Genomic DNA, 15172 nt, shown 5'->3' with positions numbered 1-15172 from the left:
TGTGGGAGGATTTTAGGTCACTGGGAGCATGCCTTTAGGGGCGAACTCTGGGGGTCTAGAGAGGTGATTCAGCCAGTAAAAGTAGTAACCACACAAGCCTGACAAACTGGGTTTGATCCCCAGGACCGAGGTAAAAAGTCAAATGTATCAGTAATCCCAGCATTCCTAGGGTGAGATGGGAGACAGAGACGGAAACTGGCCTGAGGCTTGGTGGCCAGCTGATGGGAAGTCAGCCTGCAGCAGAAATGAGAGCGCTTGTCTAAACAAGGTAGAGGGTGAGAACTAACTTTGGAAAGTTGTTCTCTGACCTCCACATTTGTGTTCCCTCCCTGACCACCACACAAAATAAATTTGTGACATTAAAAGCAAAACTTTCAGGGGAGGATTGTGAGACCCTGTCCTCATTCCATTCTTTTCTCCTGTTGCTTCCTAGCCACAAAGGTAAGCATTTTGACCTGCTGTGGGTTTTCTACCACAATTGTCTGGCATGCCTGCCAGAGGCCCAAAGCAATGTGTCACCCCATTCCTGGGCTGGAACCTCCCAAATGATGAACCAATACAATCTTTCTCAGTTTGTAATTATCCCGGAGTTTCAGTATTGTGATGGATGGCTGATTAGCACATCTGCCCGCAGGGGCCAGACATGAGGAAACAGTGAAAGCCAGGTGGAGGGGGCTGGGAGACTCAACCCCCTGCTGCTGTGTGAGCCGGGGAGGGTGAAGAAAGGCTGCCATTTGCAAAGCGAGGAAATCAACACTCAGCCAGAGGAGGTAAGAGTTGGGGTGCCACACACTGAAGAAGTGTCTCACACCTCCAAGAATTAAAGGGCATCCAAGGAGGCTTTGAAACACGATTTCCATCAAGCTAATCCTCCTCTAGGTCCTGGATTTCTTTCTTTGGTCATTTGCCCTAAATTGCTCAAAGCACGATACTGTACTTGGCAAGAGACAGCTAAAGCAATTTAGGCCTTTAGCTTCCAGTTGCAGAGGTGAGGCCAGTGCCTCTGATAGCGTTTGAGATTAGACCTTTACTTGTGTTGCATAGATAGATCGATAGATAGATAGATAGATAATATTCCTATATAGTTTTTATATATGTATAATTACAGAGGATAAATCTTTTGATAAGTATAAAGTTGGTTTAATATCTCCTTCTGATTTTTATTTTATTTTAGGCCAGAGTCTCACTCTGTGTCCCAGGCTACCCTCAAACTCACCTCAGTCCTCACCATGCCTGGCCTGGCAGGGTCACTTACAAAACCGCTGGTGCCTGAGAGGCAGCAGTACTGCTGAAACCAACCAGCCCCAGGGATCTTGGTCTTTCTTTCTTACCTCCTATTTACTACAAATAGCTGGGCAGACGGGAACGGTGAATGGAGTCTAAGGGAAGGTGTCGGGAGGGTCTTGTACCTAGTTAGTTGCTGTGCCCTTCTGCTTCTTTCTTTACCAGTAATGTCTGGTTTCATTTTGAGACTACCTCATTAGCACAGGTTGGCCTCTGAGCACAGAAGACCATGAGCATGGTCTGCATGTTTTTTTTTTCTAGTATGCCTTCCTTGTGGGAACTCCGTTTTGAGGGGCCAAGTTGGGCAAGCCCAATATCCTTTCTTACGTACCCCAACACCATCATTGCCACAGCAGCAAATACCCCAACTCCTCACATCCTGCACTCCTGAGGTAACAGAGCCCAGGCTCAGAGGAACCACACAGGGTCAGCACAGCGTTCTTTCCTGGCCTTTGAACTCACTACGTAGCTGAAGATGTCATCAAACTTTGAATCCTCTTGTTTCTACTGCTGGAGTGCTGGGGTCACAGCCGTGTGCCACCTCAGCAGTTAGGAGTGAGTTCCAAGACAGGCGCCAAAGCTACACAGAGAAACCCTGTCTCAAAAAACCTAAATAAATAAGTAAATAAATAGGAAGTAAAATTAGATAAAAATGTGAGCTGTAGGGGATTGTGATATTTGTTGCTCAGTGGTAGAGACACCCCCCAAGCCCCCATTTTCTGAGGTAGTCTTGTGTCATGTAGCCCAGGCTCCAGCCTCAAACTCACTATGTAGCTGAGGATGGCCTTGAACTCCTGATCCCAAGTCCTGGGTTACAAGTGTGAACCACCATGCTTTCACATTACACTAAGACCCTCATCTTAACACGTAAAACAGTCTGGGGAGATGGCTCAGAGGGGATCTGAGTTTAGATCCCAGCACTCACCTTAAAACACCAGGTGTCGGGGCTGGAGAGATGGCTCAGAGGTTAAGAGCACCGACTGCTCTTCCAGAGGTCCTGAGTTCAATTCCCAGCAACCACATGGTGGCTCACAACCATCTGTAATGAGATCTGGCACCCCTCTTCTGTATACATAAAAAATAAATCTTTAAAAAAAAAACAAAAACACCAGGTGTGGCTGCCTGTAATCCCAGTGCCATAGAGTCTGGAGACAGGAGGATGACTGGGTCTTGCTGGTCTTCAGCCTAGATCCAGGTTCAGCAAGAGACCCTGTCTCAAAGGAACAAGGTGGAGAAAGATACAGCAGGATCCCCAGTGTTCTCCTGTGAAGGGTTCACAACACGCCTCCCCCCCCCCCAACGGTCGCATTTACCAGGCGGACACCTCCGCCTAGCAAGTTCCGGCCAAGGCATCTCGCGTGACCAGAATCCGTGACGTTACATGGCTACGTAAGCGTCCAACGTGACCATGTGATCTACGCACATGCGTGGAGTAGTGACGTGACCTGGCCACGCCCCCAGCCAGTTTTTAAAGCGGAGCGCCATATTCCTGGCCCTCTTCTCCTCTTCCTCTTCTCCACGCATGTGTCTCTCCCACAGGCCTGCACTCTCTGTCCCTTTATCTCTAATAAACTCTTATAAGCGGATTCTGTCGTGTTTCGTGACGTTCCTTGCAGGGTAAGAACACAACGCAGCCAGAAAACTAACATCCTGGGCCTTCCTATACACTCAGGTGCATGTACTTGAGCACACATGTGTGCTTATACATCTCATATAATACACACTAAACCTTAGTGTGCTATAGTAGACTGTACACTTAGCATGCTCAGTGCACCTGCCCTTTAGTTCTAAACCCAGCAACAGAAACACACACACACACACAAACACACACACCATCAACAGTGTGTGTGTGTGTAAACAATACACATTTAACTCCCAAATGACATTAAAAAACAAGCATACACTACGGAAATGTTCCAGGACATGGCTCCAAACACATCAGCTCTGCGCGTTATTTTGAGACGCACCGGGTGCAGGATGGGAGCCTTGCCCTGCTCGTTTCTTCCTGAAACTGACAGTGAAACCTCCCTTGAGATAATGTCCTCTTTGCCAGGAAGGAAGAAATCTCTTATCACAGGCCTCTGCAAACCCACGCTGGGATGGATCCGAGAAAACAAAGCTCCTCCAATAACTCTTCTCCGTCACACCACACCCCACCCCCAGCACCCAGTGACTTCTGTACGAGTTACCATTTCCTGGCTCAGATCCCTCACTTCTTTACAATGTAGAATTTCTCTAAAAGATGCGGCAGCTTTCTGTCCTGGTCACTTAGTGGTCTGTCCATTCCCCTTCGCAGGTCCCCAAAATTAATAGAGTGCGTACACTGTTCTTCTGTCCCTCCATCTTGGCTCATTTTATTTCTTGATCACAACTGTGGTCTCAAGCACAAGAGGAGAAATTTTTTTCTCTCTCTCTCCAACACTTCCCATTGAATTGGACCATATAATAATGGTCTATTGTGCCTGAATTTCCCAGATGAACCATGCTACTTAGATAATCAATCACTGTGAACGACAGGAAGGCAAGATTGCACTAGAATCACACAGAGTTTGACTTTAAGACTTTAAATGAGACAATCTTTTTATTTTCTTTGTGTTGTGCTGGGTATGAAAGTCAAGGTCTTGCACATGCTAGGGAAATACTATTACCACTGAGCTCTACTCCCCAGACCAGAGAACCAGCTCTGGCTTGTTTTTTTTTTTTTAAACTTGAGTATATACCCTGTGGACGAAGATGTTCACAGAAGCCTGAAAAGAGCATCAGATACCCTGGAGTTGAAGCTACAGGCACATGTGAGCCACCAGGTATTAGTGCTAGGAACCAAACCCAGATCCTCTGCAAGAGCAGGCCTTGGATCTTAACTACTGGGCTGTCTCTTCAGTCCAAAAAACTAGTTCTTATAAAACACATTGGTGCTGGGTGTGGTGGCGCACGCCTTTAATCCCAGCACTTGGGAGGCAGAGGCAGGTTCAAGGCCTGCCTGGTCTACAGAGTGAGTTCCAGGATAGGCTCCAAAGCTACACAGAGAAATCCTGTCTTGAAAAACAAAAACAAACAAACAAAACAAAACAAAAAAACTGCTGTGGGACCAGGACCTGTCCTTGGTGCATGAGCTGGCTTTTTGGAACCTAGGGCCTATGTTGAGACATTTTGTTCAGCCTTGGTGTAGGGAGGAGGGAACTGGACCCTGCCTCAACTGAATCTACCAGGCTGAGCTGAATCCCCAGGGGAGACCTTGCCTTGGAGGAAGCAGGAATGGGGGGTGAATTGGGGGGAAGGCTGGGGGGTGGGAGGAGGGAGGACAGGGGAATCCGTGGCTGATACGTAAAATTAAATTAATTATAAAATAAAAAAAAAAAGAAAAACCACATTGATGATTTCATTAACTCATTCTGGTAGCCACGGTGGCTTTATGTTAGTAAGGATTGGCAGAAACGATCAAGATTAGCTATGTAACTCAGGTCTCGGATCAGGTTTTATTTCTTAGGGACCACACATACTACAGGAATTGGTTTGTAGCTCTACATGTAAAAATCATGGTAAATGCGACTGCATACAATTTGAATCCAGGGCGTGCACATAGACTTACGCTTATACTAAATGCTTATTTTACTAATCCGGGTGTTTATGAGTCATGCTCTCTGCATTTATAGATATAGATTAGTCATACCTGAATGCAGCCGTTACTGCAGAGACTCTGGTGAAAAGTGCTGAGCGTAAGTGACCTGTGAATGCTCAGCCCCAGTGGGGACATTTGTACCACTCTGCTCCTCTAAGGCTGGAAGAGAAGGCAGAGAGAGAGAGAAGATGGAGGGAGAAGAGGACCAGGAGGAAGTCTGTCTCCCTGCATGACACAGCCAGAGCGGCAGGGACATCAGGGGAAAGCCACTTTGATGGAATTCTGGAGAGAGCCACCCGCATGATACCCAACCTTCAAGTTCACTACACAGTGCCTCGAGTTGGTCTTCAGCTGAGATTTGGTCACTGGGCCTCAGAGAGTGTTTATCAGGGGAATCTTCATCTGCGTCAGACTTCAAGAACAGGGGTTTCCCATCTCAGAGAGGATATCTGCACTGAGGTCCTGACTTCACCTTCCTGTCCTGCAGGCCCCACCGACCGCACCGCACAGCGGATATCCTCTGCTCTGCAGCCACAGGGCAGCATCAGGTTCTTCTCTGCAGCCACAGGGCAGCATCAGGTTCTCTGCAGCCACAGGGCAGCATCAGGTTCTGCAGACACTGCGGTCTCAGTCAGATCCCTATTAAATCCCTGGGGAGCTAAATAAAGCCTTCTGGATGTTGCCTATGTGTTTTCTGTGATTCTATACTTTTTTTTTTTTTTTTTTTTTTTTTTGGTTTTTTGAGATAGGTTTCTCTGTGTAGTTTTGGTGCCTGTCCTGAATCTTGATCTGTAGACCAGGCCCGAGTGCTGGGATTAAAGGTGTGTGCCACCTCCGCCTGGCCAGATTCTATACTTTTAATAAATATGTCATAGATATTTAAACTCCCTCTCATTGTTTTATTGATTTAGTAGTGTGTGGTTATTACTATTTTTTTTTTTTTTTTTTTTTTTTGAGACAGGGTTTCTCTGTGTAGCTTTGCTCCTTTCCTGGAACTCGCTCTGTAGACCAGGCCGGCCTCAAACTCACAGAGATCCGCCTGCCTCTGCCTCCCGAGTGCTGATAGGTTATTACTATTTTTACAAATACCATTTAATTTTACATACTCATTGTTTTGAGTACATGACATATACTAAAAATATATAACCCTACATACTTATATCTAGCCAAATAATATCACACACCATATAGTAATTACTTTTTACCTTATTCTATTTAATTGTTTATTTATGTATTTTTGAGACGAGGTCTTACTCTGTAGTCCAGGCTGGCTTTGGACTCACAGTGATCCTCTTGCCCAGTCTACTGAGTGCTGGGGTGATGAGGACAAGTCACCACTCCTGACTTTTTGTTTTGTTTTTTGAGTATTATTGAGGGAGCCATAGTGAATATGTGGCCAGAGGACAATGTTATGGAGTCATCTCTCTTTTTTGACCCTAGCTTTAAAGTAGTGGTTCTGTCTTTCTACCTTATGTCGGATCTGGGAATTGAACTGGCGCATTCGGTTTGGTCCATGAGCACCTTGACCACTGAGCCAACATGCTAATGTGTACTCGCCCTCCCCCCCCAGCCCCTGTACGCTCCATGTTTTTTATTTTATTTTATGTGTATGGGTATTTTGGCTGCATGTATATATTTTACCACCTTCATGCCTGGTGCCTGTAGAAGCCAGAAGAAAGTGCTGGGTTCCCTGGAACTGGAGTTACTGACAGGTATGAACAACCTCATTTGTGCTGGGACCTGGACCTAGGTCCTCTGGAAGAGCAGTGGTGCTCTCAGCCATTGAGCTCTCTCTAGCCCTTCTCCCCAGACGTTCCCCCCACCTTTTCTCTCTCTTTTTTAAGATGGGGGGGGTCTCTTATAGTACAGGCTGGACTTTGTTATGTAATCAAGGAATATCAAACTCTTTTTTTTTTTTTTTTTTTTTCTTCGTTTTTTGAGACAGGGTTTCTCTGTGTAGCTTTGTGCCTTTCCTGGAACTCACTTTGGAGACCAGGCTGGCCTCGAACTCACAAAGATGCCTCTGCCTCCTGAGTGCTGGGATAAAAGCGTGCGCCACCACCGCCCGGCAGCTAGGAATATTTAACTCTTAATCTTTCTACCTTCATCTTCCAAGGACTAATGCTGCATGGTAACTCTGTCAAGAACACACATGGATATTCTTAAAGCTGAATATAGCTGGATGGTCATGCTGCACGCCTTTAATCCCATCACTCAGGAGGCAGAGGCAAGCAGATTTCTATGGGTTCAACACCAGCCTGGTCTACAGAGTGAGTTCCAGGACAGCCAGGACTGTTACACAGAGAAGTTCTGTTTCAAACCAAAACTAAAACCAAACCAAACCAACCAACCAAACAAAACAAAAACAAAAACAAAAAAAAAAAAAAACAAACCGCTGAATATAAAATCTTAACACTGACAAATCATGCAGTTTTTTTTGTCCTTTATACACACATACACACACACACACACACACACACACACACACACACACACACACACACACACACAATCCTAGTTGACACACTTCAGTTGGCAAGAATAGTTAGTAAGAAGCAGAACCACAGACACCAAAAAGCAAGGTTAGTACATTTAGGGACCTTCCTGGACCCTGGAACTATGGACTAGGCCTTTGATGGATTGAGTCTTTGTTCCCGTTTTGACAGGTGTTGGGGCCCGGTGCTGGGTTTAAAGGTCAGCATGGTGCCACTACCATGGTGTCAGTTGTGCTAAGGACTGGGAGCTTGCTTCAATAGGATTATAGGCCAGGGTCATCATGCTGAGACAACAGTTTGTCATCCTCACTTCCTGTTTGTTTGGGAGATGTTAGTGACTGACCTAGCCATGTGCTCTGTCACTGAGACATTTCTTTAGTCCTGATTATGCTCCCACCCTCCACCTCTCCCTTCCTCCATCCCTCCCTCCCTCCCTCCCTCCATCCCTCCCTTCCTAGCTCTTTCATGTCACTATGTGGTCCTTGTTGACCTAGAACCTGTGGCCTCAGGTTTTTCTCCTGCCTCAACCTCTTGAACACCCAGGATGACTGGCACATACCGCCAGGCATGGCTTCCATATGATTTTGTTTTGGGATTTCAAATAAATGGAAATCATCAACCAGAAATGTGCCTCCATCGTAGTTTGAATCCTCTGAATTTTCATGGCTTTAAAAACAAAACTTATCGCCCGTGTGGTAAGTGACATTAAGAGGGCTGCCATTGGAATTGGAATACAAGTGACTGATTATTGAATTAACTATCACCCTGTGGATTGGCACATCTAGAAACTTGGTGAGATCAGCACCAGGGTTTTTTCTTCTCTTCTCTCCTCCCTCTTCTTCCCCAACTCCCTCAGTACTGAGGACTGAACCTAGAGTCCCACACGTCCTAGATCATGAGTTCATTAGTTCTTCTCCCCTGGGCTACGGCCCTAACCTTCCTTTACCTTTTCTTTTGTGCCTTTGTCCCAGGAAGCTGCACAGGCTGACCTTGAACCCCACAGCCCAGAGAGGATCACCATGCCTCCCCGCCTTCCAAGGTTTTCAAGCCCAGGCCCAGCCTTAGCCTTGAGTTTCTTAAAATAATAGGAGAGTAAATTAACTTATGCCGTGTCAAGGGGAAAACTATGAGGTTTTGTTCACTCAGCCAGCCAGAAAGAAGTGTTTGGCTATGAGTCACAGGGAGAAGGATGGTTTCACAGTCAACACTGAAACAAACCCAGCAAAAAGCAGATGAGTTTGCTCCAACGTCCCTTTCCTTATCCAGCAGGAAAGAAACAACAGGAAATAACTGCTCAGTTAGCATCAACTTATTTAGAAATAATTTGGGTGGTTTGGTTTTTGAGACAAGGTCTCACTTAATAGCTCTGGCTGCCTGGAACTTGCTATGTAGACCAGGCTTGCCTCAAACTCACAGAAATCTAAGCCTGTGGCTCCTGAGTGCCTGGACTAAAGGCGTGTGCTGGCAAGGCCAGCTTGGTAAATCATTAATGGAGGATTAGGGCACAGGACCATTCATTATCATCCTGACTTTGATCGGTGTCCTGGTGAAACCCAGGCTGTTACCTCTCGATCTCTCTCATGATTTCCTCAAAGGCCAGATAACAACTTAGTTCCTTGTTGAATGTGGAACTTTGATGTGGGTGACTGCATTTGGATTCTGAGCTTGATCTCTTAGGAACAAGCAGAACATTGGCCTAAAACAATGTTGATCCAATAACATCAATCAGATTACTCTTCATTAATTTTCTCTCTCTTTTATAACTTATTTTTGTTTCATATCCATTGGTGTTTTGCCTGCACGTATGCCTGTATGAGGGATCCCTTGGAATTGGAATTACAGACAGTTGTGAGCTGCCCTGTGGGTACTGGGAATTGAACCGGGGACTTCCGGAAGAGCAGCCAGTGCTCCTAATGGTTAAACCATCTCTCCAGCCCTGATATTCCTATCCATCCAACACATTTACATTAACTTGTTTGCAAACTGTTCAGGAAGAAGGTCTATCCCTGTAGTCTCAGGACTCAGGAGGCTGAAGCAAGACCTTTGAGAGTCCCCGGCCAGCCTGGGCTACATAGACAGGCTCTGCTAAACAAAACAAAACAAAGCCTTTCGGGGGTGCCATTTCTCCCTAGAGGAAGCACTTATTCATTTGTGCATGTCCGTTTGATTACTCTCTTAGTAGAGGCTTCTGAAGTGTGTAGTTAGCGAATGTCTGTCGGGAACCTGGAGATTTAGCACAGTGGTGGAGCGTTTCCTTGGCATGTGCTGGGTCTGCATTAGAAGCCAGCACGGCAAGATGAGAAAGGGGGAAAATGTGTAGCTCAGGTGTATTCCAAGGAAATGCTTTTAGTAAACTGTCATGCTTCGTGGATGCTTTGTGAATCTTCCAGTCCTGCCTGGAACTTGGTTCAGTTTCTGTATCAGGAGTGAAAGGAAAATAAGACCCTACCCCTGCCTGACAGACAGTTCTCCTCCCAGCCCTCCCACCTCCATTGTCTCCATGTAAACTGGTGACCATGGGGCTGGGGAAATGGTTTAGCAGGTCAGGGCTCTGGCAGCCCAACGATGCTCGTCTAAGAAACTGAGTTCATAATCCTGGGCACGACACAGTGTGGAAGAACAGACTCCACGAAATTGTCCTCTGACCTCCTCTCGTGTGCCAGAGCATGGGTGCCCACACACAAACATACAGTAACAGTAACAGGGGGCTGGAGAGATGGCCCAGGGGTTAAGAGGGCAAAGCGCTCTTGCAGAGGACCTGAGTTCCATTCCTAGCACCCTCAAAGGGGCGCCCGCTCCCAACCATCTGTAACCAATACCTTCTTCTGGCCTCTGAGAACGCCTGCACTCACATATCCACGCACAAATGTATAGCTGTATAATTAAAAGTAAAATAAAACTTTTTTTTTTTTAAAAAAAAAAAGATAAAATAGTGACAATAATTTATTCCAGTATCATTGTAAGGATCAAAGGAAATAATGTATTCAAGTTTTTGGGAATGTGCTATATAGCATGCTGTTGATATTCCAGTATTCATTTTGTTCGCTTGCTTGCTCATTTTAATTTTTAAAGGTTTTTTTTTTTAATTTTTATGTATATTGATATTTTATCTGTGTGCCATGTATGTGCACCAAGTGTATACCAGGTGCCCTCAGAGGACAGAAGAGGGTTGCAGGTCCCCTGGAAGTGGAGTTAAGGACAGTTAGGAGTCTCCATAGGGGTGCTTTCTGGGAACCAAAGCCAGGTCTTTGGCAAGAGCAGCAGGTGTTCTTAACTGCTGAGCCACATCTCCAGCCTTGCTTAAGTACCAATGTTAGCGGCTAAACAGAAATGGGAAAACCTTTGAGAAGGGGAATGATTATGTTCCCAATAAATGTAAAATGGTATCCCTGGCCAGGTGTGATGATGCATGCCCCTAATCCCGGCCCTGGGAGATGGAAGCAGAAAAAGAGAAATTCAAGACCAGCTTTGGTTACATTACAAGTTCAAGGCCAGCCTGGGCTACATGGGACCTTGTGTCAAAAAACAAAAGTAAAAACAAAACTAAGCCGGGCGGTGGTGGCGCACGCCTTTAATCCCAACACTTGGGAGGCAGAGCCAGGCGGATCTCTGTGAGTTCGAGGCCAGCCTGGGCTACCAAGTGAGTTCCAGGAAAGGCGCCAAGCTACACAGAGACCCTGTCTTGAAAAAACAAAACAAAACAAAAAACCTAAAAAAAATCAGCCTAGCACTGAAGCTGGGTGATAGGCTTTTGTACCCCGATATCAGGTGTCTCCACTGAAGCAGTAAGCCAGATCAAGCCGAATTAGAAAGACTAGGTTTCTTGGGCCAAGCACTCTCAGGTGACTTTCCATCCCCTAGAGGTGAGGTGGGGAAAGGGAACAGGAGGAAACACATGGCCTGGAAGGGGCTTAATTACCCTGCAGGCTTGGCCTTGAGCAGGTAGCAGCTTCCGGGGAGGAGCCTGGACTTTTGGCGGTCTTTCTGAGAGGGGTGGGGTTTGGAATGGGGGAGCTGGGGATGCCAGCTAAACACGGGGTACTGGGGCGAATGTCCAGAACTTGAGAAGGTGAAAGAGAACCTTTCATTCCAGGCAGACTGGACTACCGGGCAGTACTTGGTTTGAAAACAACAACAACAACAGAAACAGTTGAGTGTGGTGGTGCACACATGTAATTACAGCACATGGGAAGAGAATCAAGAAATTCCAGAGTTCAAAGCCATCCTTGCTGCGTGTAGTGGGGCACACCTTTAGTCCTAGCACGTAGGAGGCTGAGGCAGGTAGATCCTGGTGAGTCTGAGGCCAGCCTGGTCTGCCTGGTGAGTTCTAGGCCAGCCAGTGCTAGGCAGTGAGAAAATAAGGCAAACAAAAAGCAAGAGTTCAAAGCCATTCTAAATTACTAGTGACTTCCAGGTCAGCCTGGGGTATACTAGACTCTTTTCAAAAATGAAAATGTATCCAACAAACAAGACAAAAACAAAAAAACAAACAAAAAACCAACCAAACAAACAAAAACCCCCCAAACCTTGAAAGAGAATGTGGGTGTGTGAAAAAATATGTTTAATCCTAGGTGCTGAAATAAAACCCAAATAGGGTTCCACCTTATCGCCAAAGGAAGGCTTCCCTTTACCTGCCTGCCTTCCTTCCTTCCTTCCTTCTTTTTTTTTCTTTTTGGCATGTATAGGCGCACTTTGTGTGTGTGTGTGTGTGTGTGTGTTTGTGTGTGTCTATGTGTGTGTGTGTGTGTATGTATGTGTGTGTATGTGTGTGTATGTGTCTATGTGTGTATGTGTGTGTGTGTTGTTGACATTCCATGCTGTTGAGCTGCCTGCAGGCTGTGCAGTGCGCTCTGGGGTCCCAACTTGGTGAGCTGTCACCCATGTTGGGCTGGGTCTTGGTGATCAGCTGTCTTTGAGTCACATCTTGAAGGGACACTAGCCCACTCCAGCATGTGGCCCTGGTAGGACTTTCCTCTCTCCTCCCCATTGCCTTGCTAAAACCCATTAGATTACATTCCTAAAGCTAGCCACCAAGGTCTATTCTAGCCACCAAGGTCTATTCTAGCCACCAAGGTCTATTCCCTTATTTGGCCACTTCCTCCTCCTGAGGCTGACCACTAAGGTCCAGCGATCAAACCATTGAAGTCCAGCTATCAGAAGCCCCCTTTGGCTCCCCTAATTAACATGCCCAATCAAAATTAAACACCTCACCCTAACACAGGGTTTCCCATTTTACCTTTACAGACCGCCACATCTGTCTCCTCTCTACCCAGAGGCAGTCCTTTGTCCTACCGGGACAAATACCCCTGCCCCCTTTCCTTTGTCCCCTTCCCCTTCTCCCTCGTCCCTTATCTCCTCTACCACTGCATCCTACCCCATTCTAACACAGACCTCTCCGCTTTTCTCTGCTTAAAAATTACACCTGTAGGTCATTTGCTGCGCTTTTTCTGCCTGAGTCAGAAAGCAGCTCCTTTACCTTTTCCTCCCTGCTTAATAAAGGAGCTAGCTCTCTGTGAAAACAGGTGTTTGGGTGTGGTTTGTGCCTAATCTGGGGTCTGGGAGGGAGCCCTTGATGTGCAGGAGTCCCCTTCCCATCTGGTCCTCTGAGTAACCCCAATAAAGTTGATTCACTACGTTGGACTTTGGTGGTATCCATACTTAGTCTGTCCTGGGATCCCTATCTGGGCTGAGTAGTCCTGTATGTGCTGTGTCTCTCAGGAAAAGTTCTGTCACACTGTAACAGTGTTGAAAAATTGGTCTGGTTTTTTGAGACTGTGCTCTTGTAACCCAGACCGCCCCTAATTCACAATGTAGCCAATCCCTGTAATCCCCGTTCTTGGGAAGTAGAAGCTGGAGACTCGGGGGACCAAGGTCATCTCAGCTTCATGAGATTGTCTCAAAAATAAAAATGATTTTAAAAAGGTATTTACCATTCAACCTCAAGTTTCTTTTTTCTCATCTTTTCCTTTTGACTGTAGTCTATGTAAGGAGATTCTTTTTCCTTTCAAGTGGAGCTTGCTCCACAATATTCTAATTGCTCATTCCGTAAGCCTTCTCCACCTTGTAAAACTTTTACGAAAGGAATTCAGATCTTTTAATCTTCGCCACCTTGCAAAACTTTTATGCAAATATTTAATCCTCCACCCTGCCTCCCTGTAAAACATTTGTTTACACACACACACACACACACACACACACACACACACACACACACACACACGGCGATGGCCTAGGGCAGCCGACCTCTTCCCCTTTTTCTTGGCCTCCTTTATTCACATTTTTGAAACACTAGCCAATCTTGAAAGAGTGTGAGGTCAGACGCCAGTCAATGGGGGAAACAACATCACAACCTGCATGCAAATAAAAACCACGTGAAGCCGGCCTTTAATCACAGCCCTGGAAAGGCAGGTTATCTCTGAGTTTAGCTCCATAGTGAGTTCCAGGCCAGCCAGAGCTGTATAGTAAGACATTGTTTCCAAAAAACCCCAAAGAAAACAAAGTGAACCTCCTGTCTCATCCTTTCCTTTTGTTTGTGTGATTGTTTGTGGGATGCCAAGAATATCTGTTTGCAACACCTAGAAATTAAGTATCATTCCTTAGCAGAACTTGAGATCCCCTTGCAATGAACTTTCATAGTCCCCCTCCCTCTGATGGACTGACTCTTCAGACAATTTAAAGATTGTCAATGAAAAAAAAAATTTTTTTATTATATTTAATATGTATGCATAGGTTAAAGGTCAGAGAAGAAACCTGTAGAAGTCAGTTCTCTCCACCCTGGGATTAAACTCCAATGCTCATTTGGCGGCGGCGGTCACTCTCTGTCCATCAGAATGTGGATTTAACGAGTTAAATGTCTTCTAAAGTAAACGGAGCACACAGACATTTCCAATTTCCATTTCAATTTCCCCGGATTTCTGGAAGTGTTTTCTTTTCAGGCCGGCAGAAGCCACTGAGCACACAGCTTTTTACAATGTATACAAGACCTTACAAACGTCTCCTTTGTTCAAATGCTCTAAAGGAGGTGGAAGACACAGGGCCACGAGAGAACAATGAAAAATGCTTGTTCCTAGCAGGGAAGGAGTAGGATTTGAGCTAGAGATTCAGACAGAATTTGGGAGGAGAACTGTATTTGAAACACTGAAAAGAATGTACAAGCACGATGTTGAATAGAATTTACGGAAGACCCTTATTTTAGACAAGGCCGCATAGGCTGCAGCAAACGAATCAAAACAGTCTCTCTGCTAAAGGCGTGTGCCACCAAAGCCCAAACTGTCTCTGTCTCCACTTCTACAAGGAAAGTTAACTTTGAAATGGCCACTTCGCCCACTTTGTAACCTTTGAAATACTTTGGATCCTCCGGCCTCCACCTCCCAAGTGCTGGAATTACAGGCATGCACTACCATACCCAGCTTGTAGGAATGGATTTTTTTAAAGTTCATGCATTCATTTATATTCATTCAATTATTCAATAATATTTGTTTTAGGTGCTAAGGATATAAAAATCAAGGATAATCTTCCTGGGGCAGAGGCAGGAGGATAGCTACAAGTTTGAGGTCAGCCTGGTTAACATAGCTAAATCCCAGGGTATCCAGGCTACATAGTAAGACCTTGTATCAAACACACACACACACACACACACACACACACACACACACACACACACTAACACACACACACACACACACACACACACTATGCATAGTGGTTCATCCTGTAACCCTACAATTTGGTAGTCTGAGGTTGTTTCAACACAAACAAAATGCCCAGTTGTAGC

The sequence above is a fragment of the Peromyscus leucopus genome, chromosome 14 (genome assembly GCF_004664715.2).
Source record: "Peromyscus leucopus breed LL Stock chromosome 14, UCI_PerLeu_2.1, whole genome shotgun sequence".
Taxonomy (NCBI): domain Eukaryota; kingdom Metazoa; phylum Chordata; class Mammalia; order Rodentia; family Cricetidae; genus Peromyscus; species Peromyscus leucopus.
This window is presented reverse-complemented; position numbering follows the sequence as displayed.